This window comes from Suricata suricatta, chromosome 6, assembly GCF_006229205.1.
Source record: "Suricata suricatta isolate VVHF042 chromosome 6, meerkat_22Aug2017_6uvM2_HiC, whole genome shotgun sequence".
NCBI classification, from domain to species: Eukaryota; Metazoa; Chordata; class Mammalia; order Carnivora; family Herpestidae; genus Suricata; species Suricata suricatta.
In genome coordinates, this window is record NC_043705.1 from 1,492,101 (window position 1) to 1,502,212 (window position 10,112).

Consider the following 10,112-nt stretch of genomic DNA (forward strand, 5'->3'; position numbering starts at 1 on the left):
GTGGCAGAAAATGTGAAGTGTCCTACAAATACAAAATATATTCTCGTAGGAACTCTATTGTGTCTTGTGCTACATACTGTTCAGTCAGGCCTGCCTCACTGCCTAAAATCAAATCATAGCCCTGCCAACTTCTAGCTTTGTGAGCATAGTGAGTTACTAAACCAGAGGGAAATCCTGTATGCCTTAGGTCCTTCTTGTGTAAAGGGGATGGTCCTAACCCCCCAAGAGGAGTGTACTAGGAGTACATGAGGTAATCTATGTGAAAAACACAAAGTCATAGTGTCTGGGCTACAATAGGGACAAGCTAGATGTAGGGAGGTAACCAGTGGATTACAATGTGAGGGAAGATCCTCAGTCTCTAAAGACTATTCCAATTTTCCACCAAAGTGGGCAGCCTTCTGCTGAGTAGGAATGCAGAGTCTCATTTCCCGTGTTTGCTGAGAAAAGCAAGGGACAACTAGGAGCTCTGAGCAAACAATGAAGTGTGAATCAGCAGTGTGGTGACATTGGTGGTGCTTTAATCATTACAAGAAACTCTCTTTGTAATCCTAGAGCCTATATTATCAGCTTTGAGCTTTTGCTGGAAGGTAGTGCACTGAGAAACATGGTGTGTGGTGGAGAAGAGGAGCAGGATCTCAATAAATGTGTGTTGGAAAAATAAATGAACTATCGGGAGACCCAGGATGTTCTTGACCAAGTCCTGACTCTTCCCCAACTGTGTGAGCACTGGCAGGTCACTGAACCTCTTAAATATGCTTCGTAAAATAGGGTAACTACTCCGGGACCTATGTCGATTCAACATGGTGTTGTGTGTAAAGCCTCAGCTCTGTTCACAGCATGCCACAGAGATTCAGTCACACACCCTTGTCCTGATTGCCAGGGAGTCTGGGCAGGTGGGTCTGCTGCTCACTCTCCGTGGTGGGAGGGGCTCAGATGCCAGGCACCCAGAAGTAATGACAATCCTCTACTCTACCATCTGTACTTTAGTACTTTACTTTAGCCCTGTAGGCAGCACTTGTCTCCCCATCTCACAGGTGAGGGACCTGGGACATTCAAGATGTTGAGTGTCACCCAGCCAGGAGATGACAGAGTTAGATGTGAATCATGCTTGACCTTAGATCCACAAACACATGCCATCTGCACTTGTGGCATAGAGAATATACATCATCTTTGCCTTGGAGAGCAGACCTTGGGTCCTCAGGGAGCCACTGTCCACATTCTGTCCAGCGACTGTGTTTTGAGTGGATGCTCCATGTGTTGAGCAGGGCAGAGATTCAGGAATCATCTGTGCCCACAAGGAACTCACAGAAAGATATTGGGACCAAGCAGAGCTCCAACACCCAGAGTCAAGTCAGTGTAAGCTGTGTTGTGCCTGGGGAAGGGATCTCATGGACAAACCTTAAATTAATCACCCAGATCATTCAAGAGGTCTGCTTTCTCATTTAAACAGTGGATGGATCTAACTTTTTTTTTAATTTCTCCCCTGCAGGGGACCAGCCCATGCACCCCAGTGGAAAGGCCCCGAGTAGGGGGTTGGTGTCGGTGCAATATCTATAAGAAAGAAGACAGACAACGTGAATGGTGGAAAAGCCACGTTTTACTAAGATAGCCAGGGTCTTATATACCATGGGTGATTACATCATTTCTTTAATGGTTACGTAGTTCAAGGTCTTTGAAGTAAAGACATGCTCCGGAAAGGGTCATGCTTAACAGGACAGTAGTAAATAACAGGAATAATCAAGTCATTGCAAGAGAGGGATTCCCTAATAATAGTCTGGCTCCAAGCATAAGACGAGGCTGAAGAATTCTATGAGGATATTTACATTTCTTAAGGCCCCTCATCAGTTATGCATGAGCAAGATGCTTATCCTTTAATAAGCAAATCTTTTGGCAGAGGATTGTATTTACTCCCAACAGTGGACAAAGAGGTAGAAAACAAAGTCAGGGGAGGGCTGGAGCCACTGATTGACCCAAGTTGATTCAAAGCCTAAAAGTGTATGCCTCTTTGCAAAGAAACGGAAAACCATAGACAGGATGAACAGAAGCCTCATGGGCAGCCCAGGAGGCCAAATGTTGTTTCACAGTCTTACGAGTTGTTCCACAACTTCCCAAAGAGTTCTCCTGCACCCCGGAGGCATAGCTATCCACGGTCATTTATATAGATTCTCCTGTGCCCCGGAGGCCTTGCCATCAACGGTCACTATGCAGGAGTTTTTTTGGCCTACTGGGCCCCAACACTCTCCCTAGCTCTTTGTATCTTTCATGTCAATACATGTTGCTTAATATTTGGGACCTTTGCTGACAGCTGTTACTGATTTCTCATTCAGTCCTTTTTGGTTAAAAGGCAGATTCTGTAATTTCTTTCCTGTTCAATTTATTTTTATTTTTATTTTTATTTTTTGTATGGCCCAAACATGTTATAGCTCCATGAATTGTCCATGTGGACTTTTACAGAACGTGGATTTGCTGGTGTGGGGTGGAATGCTGTAGGGATGACACTTTGGTCAATTTGGGTGGTAGTGTACAAATCTTTTAATTCCTGATTATTCCTCTGTTCTCTTGATTAATGAGAGACGAGGAGGAATATGAATAAAAATGTATTTTTTAATGTTTATTTTTGAGAGACAGAAAGAGAGTGAGAAATACAGGGGCAGAGGGAGAAGTTGAAGCAGTCTCCTGACTCTGCTGTCAGCATAAAGCCCAATTCAGCACTTGAACTCATGAACTGCAAGATCATGACCTGAGCTGAAGCCAATGCTTAACCAACTGAGCCACCTTGGTGCCCCTTAAGATCTTGATTTTAAATTGTCGATTGTTGTATTAGTTGTTTTTTGGTTCTATCACTGTCAACTTTATCTAAACCAAAACTTACTAATTAGTGAATACAGTTAGGGTTATTATGTCTTCAAGATGAACTGGCCCTGTATTTTTGTATGAAACATGCCTTCTCCTTGTAAGATTTAATAGATGGAGGCAGAGATGAGAGGAAAGAAAGAGACCAAGTTATGGAGCCAAGAAAGCCTTTATTGGGATCTGCAGTTCCCGGGCGAGGTCCCATGACCCTGGGAGTGGGGAGTCAGGGAAGTCGTGTCTGGCTTGGGAAGAGTGGGGTTTTTTATGGGTGAGGGGGTTCCGGGTTTGATCTTGGGAGGGCAGGTTATCAAATAAGGGCATTTCAGGGACGTGGTGGAATGGAATAAGTTGTCTCCTCTGTCAGGGTGATGGGAAGCTAGAGCTTCATGATTGGCTGTTTTCAAACTGGGGTGGGACATTCCAGGTCTACAGGTGAGGGGCGGGGGTCATAGGTGCACGGTGTTTTTCTCTAACCCACAGCAAAATGGCCGCTCGGTCGCCTTCTTAAGGTAACTCTTACACTCCTGAACTCTCCCTTCACAAAAATGTGGATATTTCATTGTTTTTATCATGTTTCATGATCTATTTTAGTCCATTTCTTTACTTGTAACCTACTTGTGTCCATATTTTTAAAGAGCTATTTTGGCATAGCTGAGTCTTGCTTCTTTATTCTTTATTCAACAGTCTGATTTTTGAGGGTCAGTTAGGACATTCACATTGAATGCAACTATGAGTCCATCTCTTATATTGATGTTATTTCTGTTTGTCACAACATTTCCTATTTTAGCTCTTTTTTCTCTTTATTTCTTTATTTTTATTTTTTTTAAATTTTAATAGTTTATTTTCAAATTGGTTTACATAATACACCCAGTGCTTCTCCCCCACAAGTGCCCCTCACCATGACCATCACCCCTTTCCTCCCTCCCCCTCCCCCTTCAGTCCATGGTTCATTTTCAGTATTCAGTAGTCTCTCATGATTTGTGTCCCTCACTCTCCCCAGCTCTCTTTCCCCCTTCCTCTCCCTATGGTCCTCTGTTAGGTTTCTCCTGTTAGACCTATGAGTGCAAACATGGTATCTATCCTTCTCTAATGTTTATTTATTTATTTTGAGACAGTGAGAGTGAGAGGGGACAGGCAGAGAAAGAATCCCAAGTCAGGGTTGTGCTGTCCCCATGTGGGGCTCAATCTCACAAACTGTTAGGTCATGACCTGAGCAAAAATCAAGAGTCAGACACTTAACTGACTGAGCTACTCAGGCACCCCTCTGTTTATTGTGATTCATGAATATTATTTTGGTATTTCCTCTGTATTGTCTAATAATGATTTACTTGCTATCCTTCTTTTATAAGGGGGGTTGGCTAATGTGCCATAGTGGTTGCTTGAGGCTTTCTAACTTGAGTTTAATCTGTCACCTTAACCATCAAATAGTATATCCTCACATATATACATTACTTCACGCTATTAACAACATAAAGACACCACAAAAATCAACTTCCATTTTTCCTTTCTGACCTCTGTGTCGTTCTTGTCCTATATTTTACTTGACACTTGCTGTAGACTCAACAGTATATTGCTTTTTTATATAGATTATTGTCAAGTTGGTTTCCATATAACATCCAGTGCTCTTCCCGATAAGTGCCCTTCTTTATATCCATCACACCGCTTCTCCTTTCCCCCTCCCCCTTCAGCCGTCAGTTTGTTTTCAGTACTCAAGAGTCTCTTATGATTTGTCCACCTCCCTCTCCCTAACTCTATTTCCCCCCTTCCCATTCTGTGGTCCTCTCTTAAGTTTTTCCTGTTAAGCTTATGAGTGGCATCGTACTTCTCTGCCTGACTTATTTCGCTTAGCATGACACTTTTGAGGTCCATCCATTCTGCTATGAATGGCCAGTTTTCATTCCTTCTCATTGCTATGTAGTATTCCATTGTACATATAAACCACATCTTCTTGATCCATTCATCAGTTCATGGACATTTAGGCTCTTTCCATGATTTGGCTATTGTTGAAATTGCAGCTATGAACATTGGGGTACATGTGCCCCTATGCATCAGCACTTCTGTATCCCTTGGGTAAAACCCTAGCAGTGTTATTGCTGGGTCATAGGGGAGTTCTATCCATCATTTTTTGAGGAACTTCCGCATTGTTCTCTAGAGTGTCTACAACAGTTTTTATTCCCACCAACAGTGTAGGAAGGTGCCCATTTTTCCACATTCTCACCAGCATCTGTAATCTCCTGATTTATACATTTGTTCCTGATTCCCTTGCCTTTGGGGATGTGTCAAATGAGAAATTGCTGTGGTTGAGGTCAGGGAGGTCCTGCTTTCTCCTCTAGGGTTTTGATGGTTTTCTGTCTCACATTCAGGTCCTTCATCCATTTTGAGTTTATGTTTGTGTATGGTGTAAGAAAGTGGTCTAGTTTCGTTCTTTTGTATGTTGCTGTCCAGTTCTCCCAGCACCACCTGCTAAAGAGGCTGTCTGTTTTCTATTGGATACTTTCTTGCTTTGTCAAAGATTAATTGACCATGCATTTGTGGGTCCAATTCTGAGTTCTCTATTCTATAACATTGGTCCATGTGCCTGTTTTTGTGCCAATACCATACTGTCTTGATGATTACAGCTTATAAGTAGAGGGTAAAGTCTGGATTATGATGGCTCCAATTTTCGTTTTCTTCTTCAATATTATTTTGGCTATTCAGGGTCTTTTGTGGCTCCATATGAATTTTAGGATAGTTTGTTCTAGCTTTGAGAAGAATGCTGGTGCAATTTTAATTGGGATTGCCTTGAATCTGTAGATTGCTTTGGGTAATAATGACATTTTAACAATGTTTATTCTTCCAATCTATGAGCATGGCATGTTTTTCCAATATATTGTGTCTACTTTAATTTCCATTATAAATTTTCTATGGTTTTCATCATGCAGGTCTATTACATCTTTGGTTAGGATTATTCCTAGGTATTTAATGGTCTTTCATGCAATTGTGAATGAGATCAGTTTCTTGATTTCTCTTTCTGTAGCTTTATTATTGGTGTATTAAAACGCAGTCCATTCCTGTACACTGATTCTGTATCCTGCGACTTTACTGAATTCATGGATCAGTTCTAGAAGGCTTCTGGTGGAGTCTGTTGGGTTTTCCATGTAGGGGGTCATGTCATCTGTCAAAAGTGATAGTTTGACTTCTTCTTTGCCAATTCTGATGCCTTTTATTTCCTTTTGTTGTCTGCTGATGCTAGGACTTCCAGCACTATGTTAAGCAACAGTGGTGAGGGTGGACACCCCTGTCATGTTCCTTATCTCAGGGGGAAAGCTCTCAGTTTTTCCCCATTGAGGATGATATTAGTTGTGGGCTTTTCATAAATGGCTTTTATGATGTTTAAGTAGGTTCTTTTTTATCCAGATTTACTCGAGGGTTTTTATTAGGAAAGGATGCTGTATTTTGTCAATGCTTTTTCTGCCTCTATCAACATGATCATATGTTTTTTTTCTTTTGTTAATATGATGTATCACAGTGATTGATTTTGGAGTATTGAACCAGCCCTGTATTCCAGGAATGAATCCCACTTGATCATGAAGGATAATTCTTTTTATAAGCTGTTGAATTTGATTTGCAAGTATCATGTTGAAGATTTCTTCATCTGTATTCATCATTGATAATGGCCTGTAGTTCTCTTTCTTAACTATGTCTCTATATGGTTTGGGATCAATGTGATGCTGGCATTGTAGAATGAGTCTGGAAGTTTTCCTTCTATTTCTATTTTTTGGAATACCTTGAGAAGAATGGGTTTTATCTCTCCCTTAAATGTCTGGGAGAATTCCCCTGGGAAACAATCTGGCCCCAGAGTCTTATTTGTTGGGAGATTTTTGATAACTGATTCAATTTCTTCATTGGTTATGGGTCTGTTCAGATTTTCTATCTCTTCCTGTCCGATTTTGATAGTGCATGTGTGTTTAAGAATTTGTCCATTTCTTCTAGGCTGTCCAGCTCATGGCATATAATTGTTGATGGTATTCCCTGATGACTGCTTGCACTTCTGAGGGATTGGTTATAGATCCATTTTCATTCATGATTTTGTCTATTTGGGTATTCTCTATTTTCTTTCTGAGGAGCCTGTCTAGAGGTTTATCGATTTTGTTTATTTTTCAAAACACCAACTCTTGGTTTCATTGATATGCTCAATTATTTTTTGGATTCTATATTGTTTATTTCTGCCATGATCCTTATTTTTTCTCTTCTTCTGCTGGGTTTGGGGTTCTCTTGCTGCTCCTCTTCTAGTGCCTTTAGGTGTTCTGTTAGATTTTGAATTTGTACTTTTCCTAGTTTGTTGAAATAGGCCTGGATTGCAATATACTTTCCTCTTAGGACTACCTTTGCTGCATCACAGAGAGTTTGGATTGTGTATTTTAATTTTCATTTGTTTCCATATATTTTGAAATTTCTTTGCTGATTGCCTGATGGCCTAGTCATTCTTTAGTAGGGTGGGTTTTTTTTTTCTGTTTGACATAGAATTTTATTTTAGCACTTTTTAAACTTGCTTTTTCTAAGTAGTTTATTGTCAAATTAGTTTCCATACAACACCCAGTGCTCTTCCACACAAGTGTCCTCCTCCATCACCACCACCTCTTTTCCCCACTCCCCCTTCAACCCTCAGTTCGTTTTCAGTATTCAATAGTCTCTCAAGTTTTGCATCCCTCTCTTTCCCCAACTCTCTTTCCATCTTCCCCTCCCCCTCATTCTCCATTAGGTTTCTCCTGTTCTCCTGTTAGACCTATGAGTGCAAACATATGGTATCTGTCCTTCTCTGCCTGACTTATTTCTCTTAGCATGACACCCTCGAGGTCCATCCACTTTCCTACAAATGGCCAGATTTCCTTCTTTTCATTCTTTCTCATTGTCATGTAATACTCCATTGTGTGTGTGTGTGTGTGTGTGTGTGTGTGTGTATATATATATATATATATATATATAGTAAGGTGGTTTTTAACTTCCATGTTTTTGGAGGTTTTCCAGACTTTTTTCATGTGATTGATTTCAAGTTTCACAGCATTGTGGTTTGAAAGTGTGCATGGTATGGTCTCAATTCTTTTATATTTATTCAGGACAGCTTATTTACCCAGTATGTGATTTATCTTGGAGAATGTGCCATGTACAGTCATGAAGAAAGTGAATTACCTAGTCTCAGGATGTAGAGTTCTAAATATATCTGTCATATCCTTCTGTTCCAATCTGTCATTCAGGCCCATTGTTTCTTGAGTGATTTTCTGTCTGGTTGATCTGTCCTGTTGGGAGCTGCCGAGTTTTGGCCGCCTCAGGCAAGGACATATTGCTCTCCAGGGAGCGACCAAAAAAACAAGATTTACATCTGGAGGCTAGGAGAGTGCATTTCCTGGTCCAGGATTCGGAGACAGTCAGACTGGGCCAAACGAGAAAAGCCAAAGTGAACAAAAGATCAACCGCATTCAGGTTTATGCAGCGTCAATCTTCCCCTGTCCAGTATTGCAGACAAAAGTCTGGGCGCTCCGTTTGATGCTGTGTTTGGAGTTTCAGTTTCGGTTTCCCCTTTTTCTTATAATCATTTGACTCTGTTACCTGGGTCAGTTTCCCGCCCCAAATCCTATATAGGTGTGGATTATTTTCTTAATAAAGGGGGCTTGATCAGAAACGCTTTACTTGCCTCCCTCTCTCTCCCTCCTGCCCTATTTCTCTCTCCCTCCCTCAGGAATGGACCCGCAAGAATTTACCGCCCCGCCGGCCGGGGCGGGACCGGACACCATCCATTGCTCTAAGTAGATTATTAAAATCCCCTGCATTAGCACATTCTTATCAATAAGGCTATTTTTGTTTGTGATTAATTGTTTTATGTATTTGGGTGCTTTCGAAGGCGGCACATAAATGTTTATAATTGTTAGTTCTTCCTGATGGAGACACCCTGTAATCATGATATAATGTCCTTCTTCATCTTTTGTTACTGCCTTTTCTTTAAAGTCCATTTTGTCATATATAAGGATGGCTACTCCAGATTTCATTTGACTTCTAGTCACATGATAGATATTTCTCCATCCTCTTTCTTTCTTTTTTTTAAAATAATAGTTTATTGTCAAATTGTTTTCCATATAACATCCAGTGCTTCTCCCCACAAGTACCCCCGCTGCATGACAATTACCCCCTTCCCCCCTCGACCTACCCCTTCAGCCCTTGGTTCATTGTTCAGTATTCAGTAGTCTCTCATGATTCGTGTCCCTCTCTCTCCCTAACTCTCTTTCTCCCTTTCCCTCACTATGGACCTCTGTCATGTTTCTCTTGTTAGATCTATGAGTGTGAACATATGGTATCTGTCCTTCTCTGCCTGATTTATTTCACTTAGCATGACACTGTTGAGGTTCATCCACTTTTCTACAAATGGCCAGGTTTCATTCTTTCTCATTGCCATATAGTACTTCATTGTGTATAAATACCACATTTACTCATTCCTCAGGTGATGGACATTTAGGCTCTTTCCATGATTTGGCTTTTGTAGAAAGTGCCACTATGAACATTGGGGTACATGTGCCCCTATGCATCAGCACTCCTGTATCCCTTGGGTAAATCCCTAGCAGTGCTATTGCTGGGTCATAGGGGAGTTCTATGGATAGGTTTTTGAGGAGCCTCCACACTGTTTTCCAGAGTGGCTGCACCAGTTTGCGTTCCCACCAACAGTGTGGGAGGGTGCCAGTCTCAAAATGCACTTTTAATATTTACTTACTAAGTGCATCTGGCCAAACTGGTGGAGGATTAGATGTTGGAAAGAAGGTTACAATTTTCACACCACAAGATGCCCTGACTTAGTGCTGAGTTCCCTATAAAATCGATTACTTCAGGCGTGTTGGGGTGGCCTAGTTGATTAAGTGTCTGACCCTTGATTTCATCTTGGGTCATAGTCTTATTGTTGCTGAGATTTAATCCTGCACTGGAATATCTGTTGTCAATGTGGAGCCTGCTTGGGATTCTCTCTCCCTCTTTCATACCCCTTCCATGCGCTCTCTCAAGTTAAAAAAAAACATTAAAAATGATTAATTCTCCCAAGTGAAGTGGAGGAGACACTATTCATTCCAAAATGTTATCACCTAGCTCTGATCCTGAGACCAATTTATAATACATGTGAAGGTTTCTGAGCACTCTTGAATCATCAGGGATACACTGGGCAATCTGGATTGTGTTCTACTCGTTTGAAGTTCATGTTATTCAAAGACTTTGGGTTTGTTGACAGATACTGAGACCATAAA